This window comes from Lissotriton helveticus, chromosome 11 (assembly GCF_964261635.1).
Source record: "Lissotriton helveticus chromosome 11, aLisHel1.1, whole genome shotgun sequence".
In the NCBI taxonomy this organism is placed as follows: Eukaryota; Metazoa; Chordata; class Amphibia; order Caudata; family Salamandridae; genus Lissotriton; species Lissotriton helveticus.
The window spans coordinates 1,160,578,282-1,160,596,773 of record NC_136072.1 but is presented as its reverse complement, the minus strand read 5'-3'; positions in this window follow the sequence as shown (position 1 = coordinate 1,160,596,773).

Here is an 18,492-nt window from a genome sequence, read left to right as displayed (position 1 = left end):
GAATACATTGTGGTTTAAGAATTAAACTGCAATGTGTTTGAGTGAATAGGTTGACATTGTATTCTGCTGAACTGGGGGTACACCCCATCATTCCACACACACTTACCGAGCAACCTTGCCCCTAATTTACTCTTACTCATGTGCTCCTAGCCCCCACATACTTTACTAACATGTGACTTCATTTTCAAATTAAAAGGTGCTCATTTTTAAGGAGAGTTTTGAAATATTGGTTACAACTAATTGTATTTGTCACGATTCGATTTACACTAGTCGTTTATTTCCACATGCACTTAGTGCCGACATGTCTGGATGCAATGAGAACCATTAATATTTGGTGAAATGCCAACACATTCAGGTGCATTCAGCATCTAGTAAGGGCACACGTGGGTGCACTTAAAATCAAGTATGACATATATGGGTTGCTCAGAATAGAAAAATCTGGATGTCCTTAGTATCAGGTGGGGACACATCTGGATGCACTCAGTATCAAATATCAACACATCTGGGTGGGTTTAGTATCACATGATAGCACATGTGAGTACACTTAGTATCCAATATCGACACATCTGGGTGCATTTAGTATCAGGTGGTGGTAGACTTGGCATCTTTTGTTGTGTTTCCCCTAAGTTTTTGCTTTCTGACCTCCCGGTTTTGACTCTGGATTTGCTGGTGTAAGGATTTTGCGCATTTTTCTCACTGGTGTTTCTATGATTGGCCTATTTGATGTATGTGTCAGTCCCTAGTAAAGTGCACTGTGTGTGCCGGGGCCCATAAAATAAAATGCTGTTGGTGGGCTGCAGCACTGGATTGTGCCACCCACGCAAAGACCAGTAAAGTGTACCTCTGGCCTGCCATTGCAGGGCCTTTGTGCAGTCTGGGACTGCTATGTCGTCTTGGCAAGTGCACCCACTTGCCAGTCCCTAAACCTTCAATTTTCTACATTTTAGTCACCCCTAAGGTAGGCCCATGGTAACCCTGTGGGCAGGGTGCATTGTATGTGAAAGGTAGGACATGCCCTGGAGTGTATGGCATGTCCTGATAGTGAATTACAGCCAATTTCGTTTTTCACTATTGCAAGGCTACCTGTTCCCACAGGCCAGAATGGGCAGTTTGATTATAACATCTTATCATACTAACTGACCCAGGGAACATGGTAGAAAAACGAATTTAGTATGCCTTAACTCAGAATGATCAAAAACATATTTTTGTGAAGTTGGTTTTAATATTCTATGTTTGAAAATACCACTTTTAGAAAGTAGGTATTTTCTTACCTAACCATCCAGCCTGCCTCTGCTAGGTTGTGTGTTGCATTTCTGGGTTGTGTGTGACTGGGGCTGGGGTGGCTCCAGGAGACAGGGCGAGTCAGCACAAGGCTCAGTAGACCCATCTGCATGGGGAGTGGTTTGAGGTGTAGAACCGGGACCTGAATAGGGCTGTGCCTGCCTTCCACAACGCTGGCTCCACCTCCTGTGGTGCATCTGATGACCCTGGCCCCACTGACAAAGGAAGAAGTTGTGCACTGGCAGAATGCACCCAGAACTGGTTTGGACTAGGTACAGACACTCTCTGCCTTCAGAGAACAAAGGATTTGGTGGTATAAATATTGTGGTCCGAACCCCAGAACTTTAAAACTCTTTTGGATCAAGAAAACGGCCAAGAAGAAGGGCTGTAGAAGCTGTGAGGAGGAACTACCACTTTGCTGTGTGCTTTGCTGTGTTGGCCTGCAGTGACTGCTTCTGTCTTGGGCAGTGAAAGGACTGGACTGAACTTTCTGCAATCTACTTTTGTGAGTTTCTCCAAGTGCTTGAAGTAGAGCTTGCCCCCTGTTCAAGACGTCTCAGGAACAGCAAAGACTTCAAGCTCTTCTGCCCTCAGCACTGGGGACTTTGTGTTTTGTGCTGCAACAGAAGAAAAGCAACTTGATGACGTCTAGGATGCCGCTGCCGACTCCGTGTCCTGACGGCACCGCAGAGGGCACTGCCGTAACGCCACACTGTAGCCCTGCTCTCACTGATGCCACCTTTTGATGCCGCCACGAGCCGCTGATCGCACCGCAACCTGTGGGCACCGCACTCCGCACCACCATGTTTCACGACGCCGCCTTGGTATCCCCGACGCTGCCACTCGACGCCGGTATTGACGCCACTGCTTGCACCATGGTTCGAGGGCACCGCTCGTAAAGTTACACAACGCACCACCCTCATCCCACACGCAGCCTTGGCCTACCAACGCCGGTGCCATCGACTCCAGTTTGTCAGTCAACGACAGTGCTTCAGCTACGACGACGACGCTGCTTGCACCGCGACCTGCCAGCACCGTGATGAGCACCGCCTCCATATTGCACCGTGACCCGTGTCTCACCAATGCCACCATCTGACGCCGCCACCGAGCTGCTGCTCACACTGCGAACTGAGGGCACCGCACGCCGCAGCGCTAAACTTCGCACCGCAGCACCCAACGCCTGCCGACGGATGGTAAAGGACAAGCTTTTGGCTTTACCAGTGCTTTTGCTTATGACATGCAAACACATGCATGAACGCCTAATGTATGCATGACCAACAATCTGGCAATGGGGTTACTATTAAAGAATATGCATTCGAGTGTCCACCACTGTGAGTGCATGTGCTGAGCTCCAACATACCTATCTCTTTTGACACGAGTCATCTTGTTTTACAGATTGTCCTTGACAGAAATTACAAATTCTTATCAATGACATTGCATAAAGGAGTGGATAGGCGAAGAGACAAAAGATTCAGAAACAAAATTCATTTATAAATGATTATGCAATTTCAGATTTCAGTCTATACTAACCCTTATAAAATAGGAAATCTACTCTCTGGCAATGAGCGCTGCAAGGCCCTTCAAGATGATTTGAAGAGTCAAAAACTAAGTTCAGGAATCAGTAGACAAGAAACAGGACAGCAAACCGACAGCGACAATCTCCCAACAGTCTCACGAGTCAGTCTCAAAACCCCTCCCACCAGGCACCTCAATTATACCCTAAAACCCAAATGTCCAACCCACACATGTAGCTAGCTAAAGGTTTTCTTCACATTTGATTGGTTAAGGAAGGGGTGTAGGGTCACACCATTCTCAGCATGTCCGCCACACTAAAGGGCTCATTAGGATAGCGGTTTTTCCGCATCCTCTGGGCCGGCGGAAGCCACCGCCGGCCCAGAGGATGCGGAAAAACCGCAGCGGACCCACCAAAGACCCACCGCCACATTAGGATGGCTGGTGGGTCCTGGTTTCCCTCCGCAGCTTTTCCGCCGTGGTTGGCTTACAACCGCGGCGGAAAAGCACTAATATGGTGATGTGTCTATCAGACACCATCAGCCATATTAGGATGCACAGAAAGAAATGCTTTTCCACGGCGGATTTTCCGCCGTGGAAAAGCATACGGAGCTTCACTGCGGGGGCCCGTTGCGGGCCCCCTGGGTGAAGGGGGGGTGGGGGGTGCACATGGGGGGTACCTATGGTACCCCCCTGCAAATGTATGCAGCAAGCGGCAGGCACCGCGCGGTGCCTGCTGCTTGCTGCATACATTTGCAATGTATGCATTTTTAACATTGCGGCGGGTGCAGCTTGAAGCTGCACCCGCCGCAATGTTAAAGATTGAGGATGTGACCGCCAGGCAGGCGGTCACATCCTAATTGCACTGGAGGGACCGCCGCTGCCCCTGCGGACGGTCCCTCCTCCTCTAGGGTGGCGGACGGACGCAAGTCCGTCCGCCATCCTAATGAGCCCCAAAATGTCCCATTGTTTATTTAGTCAATCACATAAACTTCCACCCCAAGAAACACAAATTCTAGCCTTTGTCATTCTTCTCCTCCTCTTCTCCGGCAAATGTTGCAAACTTTGTATATCTTTCTCGCTGAGCGCCTCTCTGCAGAGGAAGCTGCCCTCTGTTTGTCGCATTGTTCTTTCAAACAAATCTTGGCAGACACTCAGGACTTGAAGGACAGAAAAATGTTCCACCTTCTTCTTCACTCAAATTTTCATCTTTTAAAAATGCTTTTATTTTCTGAAGACTCTTTGTCCCATTATTTTCCATGCAGAATAGAAACCCTTACTTCTACAAGACAAACACAAACATTATTATTCACTCATAATGCTTTTTCTCTACGCAGCAGCCCAATGGTCTATTTATCCCTGCGCAACCCATATTAATTATTACCAATTTTCTAGCAAACATTAATAACGTGCATAAAAGCAGCATTAGTCCTTTTTATTTCCGTTAGTCAAAAAGCATTTGCCGCCTACTACTATTACTTTAGTAAGTGTTTGCGCAGTAGCATTCCCCTCATGTTAGGCCTTTTCCGCATAATTTTCACTGCACGCGATTAGTAAATGTTACTGAGGGTTCAATCCGAGCAGGTTTTATTTTTCACGAAACCCCTGCTCCATCAGTTGATAGTTGCATGAGCTAAATAAGCAACAACTATGGCTTCGTTGTATATAATATTGAAAATGCTTCAGTGCTGAAATGATGAGACTGAAAGAACTATAACGAGTCTCTGAGGTTACATCAAAGGGAGAGAAGGGTGGTCCTGCTGCAGAGTTAAGAAATATATTCCAACCTGAGGATGAGGGCAAAAATGGAGAGCCCGATAGGGCCCCGTCTCAGCACCTGCTTTTTAGAACTGCTGGTGCTGAGCACCGACAGGATCCGGCTCACTTAAAGCCCTCGTTATATCACTAATGTAATATGGATGCTGGAAAATCACAGCATTACACAAAGAGACATGGTTGTGTGTGTCCACTGGTACACTTAGAGCACATTCTCCAGAAATGTGACTAGAGCAAGGTGTGGAGAGAGTGCCTCCATGTACAGAGCACTGTGAAAAAATCCTGAAACTCTTACACACAAGTAAGTCTATTAGAAATGCAGACAGGTAGAATAACCGAATTTAAAAATATAAAATAAAGCAATAATATAGAGTTTTTGTTTTGCGCTTTCCGTAATTTGTCTTGCGCCGGGGTGGAGTGAAAGCCACCACACAAGTTTGGATTAATAAAGGTAAGAGAAGGAAGCTTGCAGTGGTGTAGGGAGTAGTAAGATATGCCAATAATTGCATCAATCCTCTAAAGAAAGGTTTTTCTACTTTCTTCACAGCTTGTTGTCCTGGTGAGAACTCCCCAAATACCGCGAGTTCGAAACGCGTAGACTGTTAGAGCCATAAGATCAACAAGAAGTTGCTTAGAATTGTTCTAAATATTTTTCTCTAAGAAAGGGATTAATCTATGGCATTCTGTGAATATTGTGATTCCAGTGTAAACATATGAATGTATGGTGTCTGTGGTTGTATGAGAGGGATAATTGAATGAGTGATGATGAGAACATGTATATAAGGCAATTTGTTGATTTATATGTTTTATGATAATGTATATGTTGTGTACAGAAGGTCTTGTGAAATGTTAAAATTGGTGAAATTATAACCAAACTCATGAAGTACAGAAATGTTGCTAAATAAAAAAGATTCAATCAAACATAAATCTGAAAACAAAGCATATTGTTTAAATCGTATGTTTTGAGTGAATTGTAAACCAAACTAGAGAACAGTATTGGCAATCTTTTTTGTTTGATTGTAGCTAGTGGCTAAGCCTTGCTGTTGGGAGCCCAGACCCAGTGGTGGTTTTCCATGTACAGAGAGCACATTTACTATTCAAATGGTCCCTGCATGTGCATCCAGCATGCAGTGTTACTGTGTGGCGCACAAACCATGACTAGAAATCGGAGTTCTCATTTATATCAGTTGCCCCTCACATAAGTAAAGTGTCTTGGTTTGTTTTGATCTGATGCATCAAGATGCATCAACCTAAAAACCGGTCGCAAACGGGCAGATTCTCAGAATCTGACCCTTTGCGACCAGTATTTTTGCATTTGGGATGCATCATCCCAAATGCAAAAATTGCAATTAAGCAATCTCTAAATTGAGATTCCTTAAATTGCGATTGCATTTAAGGAATCCCAAATTGAGATTCCTTAAATGCAATGCATCAAACAAAAAAAAATGCCGATTTCGCAAATAGGAGTAGCAAATTACCATGAAGTTGAACTTCATGGTAATTTGCAAAAACATTGAAAAATGCACTAAAGTGAATTTAAAAAAAAATCCATTTTACACACACACATGCCCTTAGGGCATGTGTGTGTGCAAGATGTACCCATATGCAGATTTCAGGGGTGCAGCAGGGTGGCCTTTGGACACCCCTGCACCTTTGAAATTGCATTCTCAATTTGCGATTCGCTAATTGCTAATCGCAATTTGAGAATGTCTTCCCATTCATTCCTATGGGCCTCTAGGCCCATAGGAATGAATGCGGAGGTATTCCTTAATTGCGATTCGCAATTTGCGATTCGCAATTACGGAAAGCGATTCCTACATGCACAGGCTTTTGCGATTCCTAAATAGCGATTCCTTAAAAATCGCTATTTAGGAATCGCAATTCCATATGTTGATACATCTGGCTGTAAAATCTTTATTTCCATCATTTCAGAATTGCAAAATAAATATGAGCCTCATTTATTCTTTCGTTGCTGCAGATACATATTTGAAATGTCTGTAGAATTTGACTTACAAGTATTTAATTTGTATTGTGTTTTTTTAAAATATATATTTTATTGGTTTTTCATCACAAACATAACACCCATATACATAGCACATTATCGTTAGGGGCACAATTCCCGATACATTTGTATTGGTTCATATTCTTCCATTGGGCTTGTACCCACATTATAGTCTCTATCGCACTAACCTTTCGGGCCTCCTGCCATTGGATAACAACCTCATTTAACATGTGTGCTATATTATCATGCATCCCTGTGCCAGCCAATATCTGTGCCCCCCAATTTGCTTGCATCCCCCTTCCCTCTTCCCTCCCTAACCCCATCCACCAGTGTGTTCTGATTAATCTAAACAAAGAATTATAAACTGTCACAGCTTTGCGAGGGTGTGTGGCTCACATATACTTCCAGCGCGGTGCCCTTGCCTAGGCCATTCCTAAACCTGCACCCTTATCCCCCAGGTCTTCGGGATCCTCGTTATAAGCTGTCTATTCAGGGAGTCTCCTGCGATGCCTCCAGGGACTCAGTATCCGATTCTGGTTCAGGCAACATCAGCAACGTGACCAATGCTTCTCATGCTTTCGCGGTTTCCAGTACCTTTTCGTTGTTAGCTCTCCTAGCCTGCTGGAACCGAACCACACTCTCGCTAGCTGCCCAAGCAGTGCCCTCCGCCCTCCACCGCTCTATACTAGGTCCCCGCCTGGCTTTTCATTGCCTTGTTAATTCTCTCTTAGCTAGCAGCAACCTCAGGTCGAAGAACTTACTCGTGACCTTTGGTTGTGCCATGTGGGGAAACCAGTGTAGTATGCATGCTCCCGGTAGTGAGACAAAATATCGAAATTAAAATATCGATATACAATAATATCGATGTTTTAATTTCGATGGTATAGAATATCGATGTCCAAAATATCGACAGACAGAATATCGTTTATTTTAAGGTATGTATGTTACTAATATCGAAATTTTGTTTAGTGTTATGTATTTTAATATTTTGTTTATATGTTTGTTAAATATGTTTTGTAATGTATGTTTGAAAATTAGAAAACTTGTTTACATTTTGTGTTTTAGTATCAGAGCGGGTTGTGGGTTTATAGGGGAATAGGGTGGGAAGTAATTTAATAATAATTAATTAATATATTTTTGTAAATATTTTTAATTAATAATTAATTGGTAATTAATTAATATTAATTAGTTAATTAATTAATATATTTTAGAAAATATTTGAATTAATTAATAAAAAAAACATTTTTGTTATTGTTAATTAATTAATTGGTAATTAAATAATAGTAATTACTAAATTAAATTAATTAGAGTTAATGTGCTAATATATTTAACTTATTGTTGTTGTTAATTAATAATGAATTGGTAATTAAATATGATTAATTATTTAATTAAATCAATTAGAGTTAATGTGGTAATATATTTAATGTTTATGTTATTGTTAATTAATAATTAATTGGTAATTAATAATTATTAAGTGATTAAATGATGTGATTTATTTATGTGTAGTGGGTTGTGTGTTTATAGGGGGATAGGGTGTGATATAATTAAATTTAATTAATTAAAGAGATTGTATTTATTTGTTGGTATTTATTGTTAATTATTTAGTAATTAATATGTGTTAATTAGTTCATTTATAATTACATCAATTTAGTAATATTAATTGTTATTAATTGATTAATAGAAATTTATATTAATTTTGTTTTTTTGAATGTGTAGTATGTTGTGTGTTAAAGGGGGAGTAGTGTGGGAAGTAATTTTTACCCCCATGCTATCCAACGCTTTCCCTACTGTTGCACCCTCTGGAGTGGGAATAGTAATGTTTACCCCTACGCTATCCAACGCTTTCCCTACTGTTGCACCCTTTGGAGTGGGAATAGTAATTTTTACCCCTACGCTATCCAATGCTTTCCCTACTGTTGCACCCTCTGGAGTGGGAATAGTAATTTCTACCCCTACGCTATCCAATGCTTTCCCTACTGTTGCACCCTCTGGAGTGGGATTAGTAATTTAAACCCCTACGCTATCCAACGCTTTCCCTACTGTTGCACCCTCTGGGGTGGGAATAGTAATTTTTACCCCTACGCTATCCAATGCTTTCCCTACTGTTGCACCCTCTGGAGTGGGAATAGTAATTTTTACCCCTATGCTATCCAACGCTTTCCCTACTGTTGCAGCCTCTGGAGTGGGAATAGTAATTTTTACCCCTACGCTATCCAAAGCTTTTTCTACTGTTGCACCCTCTGGAGTGGGAATAGTAATTTTTACCCCTACGGTATCCAGCGCTTTCCCTACTGTTGCACCCTCTGGAGTGGGAATAGTAATTTTTACCCCTGCGCTATCCAACGCTTTCCCTACTGTTGCACCCTCTGGAGTGGGAATAGTAATTTTTACCCCTACGCAATCCAACGCTTTCCCTACTGTTGCACTCTCTGGAGTGTGAATAGTAATTTTTACCCCTACGCTATCCAACGCTTTCCCTACTGTTGCACCCTCTGGAGTGGGAATAGTAATTTTTACCCCTACGCTATCCAACGCTTTCCCTACTGTTGCACCCTCTGGAGTGGGAATAGTAATTTAAACCCCTACACTATCCAACGCTTTCCCTACTGTTGCACCCTCCGGAGTGGGAATAGTAATTTTTACCCCTACGCTATCCAATGCTTTCCCTACTGTTGCACCCTCTGGAGTGGGAATAGTAATTTTACCCCTACGCTATCCAACGCTTTTTCTACTGTTGCACCCTCTGGAGTGGGAATAGTAATTTTTACCCCTACGCTATCCAACGCTTTCCCTACTGTTGCACCCTCTGGAGTGGGAATAGTAATTTTTACCCCTACGCTATCCAACGCTTTACCTACTGTTGCACCCTCTGGAGTGGGAATAGTAATTTTTACCCCTACGCTATCCAACGCTTTCCCTACTGTTACACTCTCTGGAGTGTGAATAGTCATTTTTACCCCTACGCTATCTAACGCTTTCCCTACTGTTGCACCCTCTGGAGTGGGAATAGTAATTTTTACCCCTACGCTATCCAATGCTTTCCCTACTGTTGCACCCTCTGGAGTGGGAATAGTAATTTCTACCCCTACGCTATCCAATGCTTTCCCTACTGTTGCACCCTCTGGAGTGGGATTAGTAATTTAAACCCCTACGCTATCCAACGCTTTCCCTACTGTTGCACCCTCTGGGGTGGGAATAGTAATTTTTACCCCTACGCTATCCAATGCTTTCCCTACTGTTGCACCCTCTGGAGTGGGAATAGTAATTTTTACCCCTATGCTATCCAACGCTTTCCCTACTGTTGCAGCCTCTGGAGTGGGAATAGTAATTTTTACCCCTACGCTATCCAAAGCTTTTTCTACTGTTGCACCCTCTGGAGTGGGAATAGTAATTTTTACCCCTACGCTATCCAGCGCTTTCCCTACTGTTGCACCCTCTGGAGTGGGAATAGTAATTTTTACCCCTACGCTATCCAACGCTTTCCCTACTGTTGCACCCTCTGGAGTGGGAATAGTAATTTTTACCCCTACGCAATCCAACGCTTTCCCTACTGTTGCACTCTCTGGAGTGTGAATAGTAATTTTTACCCCTACGCTATCCAACGCTTTCCCTACTGTTGCACCCTCTGGAGTGGGAATAGTAATTTTTACCCCTACGCTATCCAACGCTTTCCCTACTGTTGCACCCTCTGGAGTGGGAATAGTAATTTAAACCCCTACACTATCCAACGCTTTCCCTACTGTTGCACCCTCTGGAGTGGGAATAGTAATTTTTACCCCTACGCTATCCAATGCTTTCCCTACTGTTGCACCCTCTGGAGTGGGAATAGTAATTTTACCCCTACGCTATCCAACGCTTTTCCTACTGTTGCACCCTCTGGAGTGGGAATAGTAATTTTTACCCCTACGCTATCCAACGCTTTCCCTACTGTTGCACCCTCTGGAGTGGGAATAGTAATTTTTACCCCTACGCTATCCAACGCTTTACCTACTGTTGCACCCTCTGGAGTGGGAATAGTAATTTTTACCCCTACGCTATCCAACGCTTTCCCTACTGTTGCACCCTCTGGAGTGGGAATAGTAATTTTTACCCCTACGCAATCCAACGCTTTCCCTACTGTTACACTCTCTGGAGTGTGAATAGTCATTTTTACCCCTACGCTATCTAACGCTTTCCCTACTGTTGCACCCTCTGGAGTGGGAATAGTAATTTTTACCCCTACGCTATCCAACGCTTTCCCTACTGTTGCACCCTTTGGAGTGGGAATAGTAATTTTTACCCCTACGCTATCCAACACTTTCCCTACTGTTGCACCCTCTGGAGTGGGAATAGTAATTTAAAACCCTACGCTATCCAACGCTTTCCCTACTGTTGCACCCTCTGGAGTGGGAATAGTAAATTTTAACCCTAAGCTATCCAACGATTTTCCTACTGTTGCAATATGTGGAGTACGTATATATATATTAATTTATATGTAGAGTTTTTAATTTATTTTAAATGTATATGTATTAGTTATAATTTTTTTAATATGTTTTAATGTTTGTATTTAATATTTGTAAAATTATATGTATTTTTAAACTATTTTACAATATTATTAATACATTTAAAAAACGATATTTTTACTTTCGATATTTTTGTACTACGATATTACATTTTGGATAGTTTTGTACTTACCTTTATGAAGATATAACTCCGATATTTTTGACTTCGATATTTTTGTATCGATATTTTTGTAGGTAGATATTCTGTCTGTCGATATTATGTCATAGATTCCATGCTCCCATGTCAGGTACTATCTCTCTATCCGTCACTCCGCACAGTACATCAACCACCTCATCCCAATATGTTCCAAGCTGCGGGCAACTCCACATCATATGGAGGAAGTCTGCCGTATCCGATTGGCCTCGGGGGCAGTGGGCTGTATCCACGCTAAAATATTTATTTATCCGCTCTGGAGTTTAAATACGCCCTATGTAAAATATAGAAATTAATAGGTTGGAATCTAGCATTACGCGTGCCCTTCCATGCTCTTCCCACTATCTTAGCCCATGTCGTTTCAGGAATGTCTTTACCCAGGTCTGCCTCCCACTTCTCCCTCATTTGACTCAGCGGCTGCAGTCCCTCTTCTACCATTCGCCTATATAAGCATGTTATAGCTTTTACTATCCCCGCTGCCATTGTGACATACTGACATGTCAAAGACATCTGTGGTTCCAATAACCCTCCTCCCCAATGCCGTTGGATCGCTGACACTAGGGCGGCATGCAGTAAGAAATCTCCCCTGGGCAAGTCATACATATCTTGCAATGTCTGAAAAGGCAAAAGGACTCCTTCCTCGTACAGGTCCCCAACCATTTGCAACCCCAGTTCCTCCCACTCTGCTAGCGCTGACCAGTCCCTTCTGTGTGGGAGGGCTGTGCACATGCCCAAGGGAATATGGACGAGTAACTCCACCTCTGCACCGACTTCGGTTCCAGCCCGATCTCAGTGCTCTCTTTAATTTGTATTGTGTTAGAAAACATTTGGCATTTTGTGTCCCCCATCAAGATTGCCCTTTTGGTTCACGTTACAAAATTCCCCTGCAAGCAGCAAGCTCCTTGCTAAATAGACACCATTGGTAAAAAGACATTACCTGACATGTGACCTCTCTGTGGACTAACAACAAGTGTAACATGACAAACACATGTAAAAACCTCTTTCTGGCTCATCCTTCTTTGGAATAATTGTGGGGTGCTGTAACCCCTTTCACTTGCCTTCCCAAACCCCCCCCCGCCCCCTCTGACTGCACCGCCCTGAAGTCTGCTCTCACCGATGCTGGCAGTGGCACCTGCCAGAGTGTGTGAATTTTCCGGAAAGGACGTGTGGACTTTGGTAAATGTTGCAGGAGCTTCTCGCAGGTCACTCACCCGCAGGAATGCAAACACGCTTTAACGCCTTACTCGCGGCGGTTTTTCCGCTGCGGTGCGGGCGTTCTAAAGGGTGGGCGGGGCCGCGTCGGCCGTTGGACATGCGCAGCACCAGGGAGGTAGCTCGCACGACGTCCAACGGCCGACGGCAGCAGCGAAGGGGTTAAAGCGGTGGACAATTTTCCAGCTGAGAGGATAAAAGATGCAGTGTATTGGGAGCTTGAGTGATAAAGGCGGCGCATTTGTATTCTTCCCCGTCATGGAAGCCGGCTAAATGCTGCAGCTGTGTTTATTCCGCTCCGGTACGGCAGCGGGGCGTCCTCAATGCATGAGATAGTTACAGGTTCGATGTAGACGAATGTTAAATTTATGATAGCAGAAAGATGCATATTTTCTGTCAGAAGCACGAGACATCTGTGACGTACTGAGTCTGGCTGAGGCTGAGTCTACTGAGTCACAAGCTAAAGAAACCCTAAGTACTGAGTCTGGCTGAGGCTGAGTCTACTGAGTCACAAGCTAAAGAAACACTAAGTTGTAGCAATGAAGCCGGACAAGTTGAGGTATTTCAGGTTGGTTTATTGAAGATAAGTAGTTGAGTCCAGAAGTAATAAAGTACAAGCCCCACCAGGAGCAGCCAGCAGGCATCTCAGCTGTGCCTTTCTTGAGAGACACCCAACATTCCACAGAGCATCTTAATACTGTAACATTCTAAAGGCATTGCATGTGATGAATGGGGAGAAGGACAAGTATGGACAGAGGTGTAAGATACTACGTAAGTACTGAGTCTCAGTGAGTCTGATGTTCGAAGTTCAAGACCTGGGACATACTGAGTCTGGCTGAGGCTGAGTATGAGGTTCAAGACCCAGGACATACTGAGTCTGGCTGAGGTAGAGTAGGAGGTTGAAGACCTGGGACATACTGAGTCTGGCTGAGGCTGAGTATGATGTTCAAGACCCGGGACATACTGAGTCTGGCTGAGGCTGAGAATGAGGTTCAAGACCCATGACACACTGAGTCTGGCTGAGGCTGGGAATGAGGTTCAAGACCCATGACACACTGAGTCTGGCTGAGGCTGAGTATGAGGTACAAGACCCGGGACATACTGAGTCTGGCTGAATCTGAGTCCACTGGGTCAGAAGGTCGAGACACATGATGTATTGAGTCTGGCTGAGACTGAGTCTACTGAGTCAGTAAAACAGGATTCATGACATACTGAGTCTGGCTGAGACTGAGGCTACTGGGTCAGTAGCACGGGACTCATGACATACTGAGTCTGGCTGAGACTGAGTCTACTGAGTTATTATTTATTCATCAATCAATCCATCAGTCATTTGTAGAGCACACTATATACCTGCGATGGTCTCAAGGATCTGGGAGGGGGGCGCTACTGGTCAAACAGCCAGGTCTTGAGTAGCCTCCTGAAGGTCAGCAGGTCTTGGGTCTGTCGTAGGCTCAGTGGGAGGGTGTTCCAGGTCTTGGCTGCGAGCTGGGAGAAGGATCTCCCTCCGGTGGTTGTTCTTTGGATGCGAGGGACGGTGGTGAGTACGAGGTCGGTGGGGCGGAGCTGGCGGTTGGGGATGTAGAAGGAAAGTTGTCTGTTGAGGTAGGCTGGGCCGGTCTTGTGGAGTGCCTTGTGTGCGTGGATGAGGAGCTTGAAGGATATCCTCTTGTTGACGGGGAGCCAGTGCAGGTTTCTTAGGTGGGGGGTGATGTGGCTGTGGCGTGGTATGTCGAAGATCAGTCGTGCAGAGGCGTTTTGGATGCATTGCAGTCGTTTGATGAGCTTGGTCGGGGCTCCCGCGTAGAGGGCGTTTCCATATTTGAGTCTGCTGCTGACGAGGGTCTGGGGGACTGTTCTTGTATCTGTCGGGATCCACCTGTAGATCTTGCGGAGCATTCGCAGGGTGTTGAAGCAGGAGGAGGAGACGGCGTAGACTTGCTTGATCATGGAGAGCGTTGAGTCGAGGATGATTCCCGGGTTGCATGCCTAGTTGGTGGGTGTCGGGACTGCCCCCAATGCCGTCGGCCAAAAGGATTCGTCCCAGGCTGAAGGGTTGGAGCCAAGGATGAGGACCTCTGTCTTGTCCGTGTTCAGCTTCAGTCGGTTGATCTTCATCTAGTCGGCGACGGCCTTCATTCCTTTGTGGAGGCTGGATTTGGCGGTGATGGGGTCCTTGGTGAGGGAGAGGATCCGTTGAGTGTCGTCGGCGTAGTAGATTATGTTGAGGTCGTGCTGTCGGGCGACGTGTGCGAGCGGAGTCATGTAGATGTTGAACAGTGTCAGGCTGAGGGAGGATCCCTGGGGTACGCTGCAGATGATCTCGGAGGCTTCAGATTGGAATGGTGGGAGGCAGACGCTCTGTGTTCTGCCGGAGAGGAAGGAGGCGGTCCATTACAGAGCCTTGTCTCGGATCCCTACGGCATGGAGGCTTGCGCCTAGTGTGCAGTGGCAGACGGTGTCGAAGGCGGCGGAGAGGTCCAGGAGGATGAGGACCGCGGTCTCACCGTTATCCAGCAGGGTCCTGTTGTCGTCGGTGGTGGCAATGAGGGCAGTCTCGGTGCTGTGGTTGCTGCAGAACCTGACTGTGAAGGGTCCAAGATTCTGGTTTCTTTGTAGTATTGGGTTAGCTGTCTGTTGACGATCTTATTGATGACCTTGGCCGGGAACAGAAGCAGAGAGATGGGCCAGAAGTTCTTGAGGCCTCTTGGGTCCACCTTGGGTTTTTTGAGTAGCGTGTTGATCTTGGCGAGTTTCCAGCTCTCTGGGAAGGTCGCGGTCTCGTGGGAGAGATTGATGACGTTGCGCAGATGGGGTGCGATGGAGCGGCTGGCTTTGTTGAAGATGTGGTGCGGGAATGGGTCTGACGGGGAGCCGGAGTGGATTGTGCTCATGGTCTTGATGGTGTAATCGATGCTCATGTTGGCCCAGGCTCGCAGGGGGTCATGGTCGATGGTGTGCGTAGAGTCTGTTGTGTTGATGTCTTTTGGGGCTGTCTGGGTGTTGAAGCTGTCATGGATGTCTGCTGTCTTGCGGTGGAAAAAAGTGGCGAGGGAGTTGCACAGGGCTTGTGATGGAAGGATGTTGTTGGGGTTGGCGCTGAGGTTGGAGAGTTCCTTCACAATGTTGAAGAGTTCCTTGCTACTGTGTGCATTGTTGTCGAGGCGGTCTTTGAAGGAGGTCCTCTTGGCAGTCCTGATGAGGTGATGGTGGTTGCGGATGGCGTCCTTGTAGGCTGCGTGGCTGTCCGGAGTCTGTTCACTGTGCCATTTCTTCTTTGGTTTCCGGCAGGCTCGCTTGGAGGCTAGGAGTTCTGGGGTGAGCCAGATGGCCCTCTTGCTGGTGTCTCTGTAGGAGGGTTTCTTTAGTGAGGCGAGGGTGTTGGCGCAGTCATCGATCCAGCCTCTGAGGCTGTGGGCAGCGTCGTCGGTGTTGGAGGGTTCGGTGGATGGGCTGAGAGCGAGGTTTGCTTGTAGTTGGTCTTCGGTGATTTTGCTTCTGCAGCGGCGGAGGATCTGTTGGGTGCGGTGGTGTGTGGTGGGTTTCTGGAAGGCGAAGTGGATGCAGCGGTGGTTGGTCCAGAGGAGTTCGGTGGAGGAGACGTGGGAGCTTGAGAAGAAGACGGGGTCGAGTGTGTGGCCAGCGGAGTAGGTAGGCGTTGTGATGAGTTGCCTCAGTCCGAGGTTGACAAGGTTATCGATCAGGGTGGTGGAGTTGCTGTTGTTCTCAAGGTGAAAGTTCAGGTCTCCGAGGAGGATGTAGTCGGTGGAGGCCAGGGCGTGCATGCTGATGAAGTCGGCAATGGAGTCGCTGAACTGGGGTCGGGGTCCAGGGGTCTGTAGACGAGGGTGCCTCTGAGGGTGGAGTTGGGGTCTGTGTGGATCTGGAAATGCATGTGTTTGGTGGTGCTGAGAGTGTTGTCGGTGCTGGTCGAGACCCTGATGCTGTTCTTGTGGACAATGGCAATTCCTCCTCCGATTGTGCGGTCTCTGCATGTGATCTTGTAGCCGTCTGGGATGGCAATGGCGATGTCGGGTGCGGAGGATTTATTCATCCAGGTCTCTGTCAGGAAGGCGACGTCCGGGATGAAGTGTCGAGCAAGTCCCAGAGCTTGATGGCATGTTTGGTTGCGGAGCGGGTGTTCAGTACGATGCATCGGAGGTGAATGTGGCCTTTCTTGGCGGGTGGTTCGGTGGCTTGGAGGCTGGTGTAGCTGCAATTCCGGCAGGTGAAGGGGCCCTGTGTGCATTTCGGGCGGCTTCGACGCAGGTGTGGGTCCGTCCGGAGTTGAGAGTGTGGAGAGTACTCGCATCGTAACGACGGCGGTCGTCGTGGCGGGCGAAGGGGCCAGGGGTTCTGTCGCTGGGCACGGTCCAGGCGTGGACGGGCACAGACGGGCTTGCCTTATGCGCGCCTTCGGTGACGAAGTGAGCAGAAGGCAGAAGGGCACCGAATTACAGGGGCAACAAGGGAACAGAAGGCAAAAACGGACACAGAATTACGGGGGCAACAAGGGAACAGAAGGCAAAAATGGGCAGATAAACACGGGGGCAACAAAGGGAATGTAAGGCGCAAAAACAGGAAGAGAAACACTGGGCAATGAAGGGAACAGAAGGCAAAAATGGGGAGAGAAACACTGGGGCAACGAAGGGAACAGAAGGCAAAAACGGGCGGAGAAACACGGGGGCAACAAAGGGAACAGAAGGCATAACGGGCAGAAAAACACGGGGCAGCGAGGGGAACAGAAGGAAGAGAGGGCACAGACCAAATACAGGCACCGGGGGAAAACAGACAACAGCAGTCACAGACACCAAAGTAACAATAAGGCAATGTTTTTGATGCAACATTGATTGGGGTGTACTGGGTCCCCACTAACCAGGTTCTCAGTGCCAGATCTCTTTACTAAAACGATACCACAATTTGCACAACTTCAGCAATCTCTATACGTCCCCAGTGAAGGGTCCACCTGACACCTAGGGCATTGGGAATGAAGATAGTCTGCTGGGGCTGTAGCACAAATTGTGCCACCCTAGGGACCCTCACCGAGACCATGCAGCCTGCCATTACAGGCTGCATGTCTTGGTGCAGAGAAAACTGAAGAGTCGACATGGCACATAGCCCTGTGTGTCATGCCCCCATACACTGCATGAGGTATAGGTCAGCCACCACTACTGTAGGCCTTATCGCCCTAGGGGCAGGGGGCACTATATTCTATGTGTGGACATATCTGCCTGAGCATATATGACCTACAATATCAAGTCCATTCTTGGATATTGTAAGCGCACAGGAAAGCCATAGAGAGTACAATGGGCTGGATACTTGTCACTACACGCGCCCTACCTCCATGATGGCTACACTGTACCCTAAGATGCTTGGTACCAAACATCTTGCATCTTGTCTTAATAAATCTTCACTGATGCCAGTGTTGGATTTATTAATAAATGCACACAGGAGACCCTTTAAAGGGTCACATGAAAACCTACCCAGCACTGGTGATGTCTCTGACTCGTCCTAGCCAGTCTACCACCACCAGACTTGGTTCTGACTTTATGATGTGAGTCAGTGCTCTTAGAGGCCAGGAACAAAGCCTGCTCTGGGCAGAGGTGCTACACCCCTCTCCTGGGACAGGATGGCCTTCAGAGCTGGAAAACGTAAAAGGCAAAGCCGCCTTTGAAATACAACCCTAACAAGCCAAGATAGTGGAGGATGGCAACACCCGTGTTCAGATCCTCTTTTGGTAGAAGGAAAGTAGGAAAATTAGTTAGATGAGGAGGTGTCCCCATGTTTAGCCAGCACCACCCTGTGGTGAGCAGGTCATATGGACACTACTTTAGCAAATCCTCCATCTTGAAATGGTAGGAAAACAAACCTGTAAGGGGCTAGGATAGTGCCCCTACCCACAGGAAGTAGTCAAGAAGAGGGTGTAGACACCCTAAAGGTAGGTATCCCATTGGCTAGTACCTGTCTCCCCATTAACTCCCCTAATTCTAGTATTTAGGTGGCCTCCCTGGAAATTG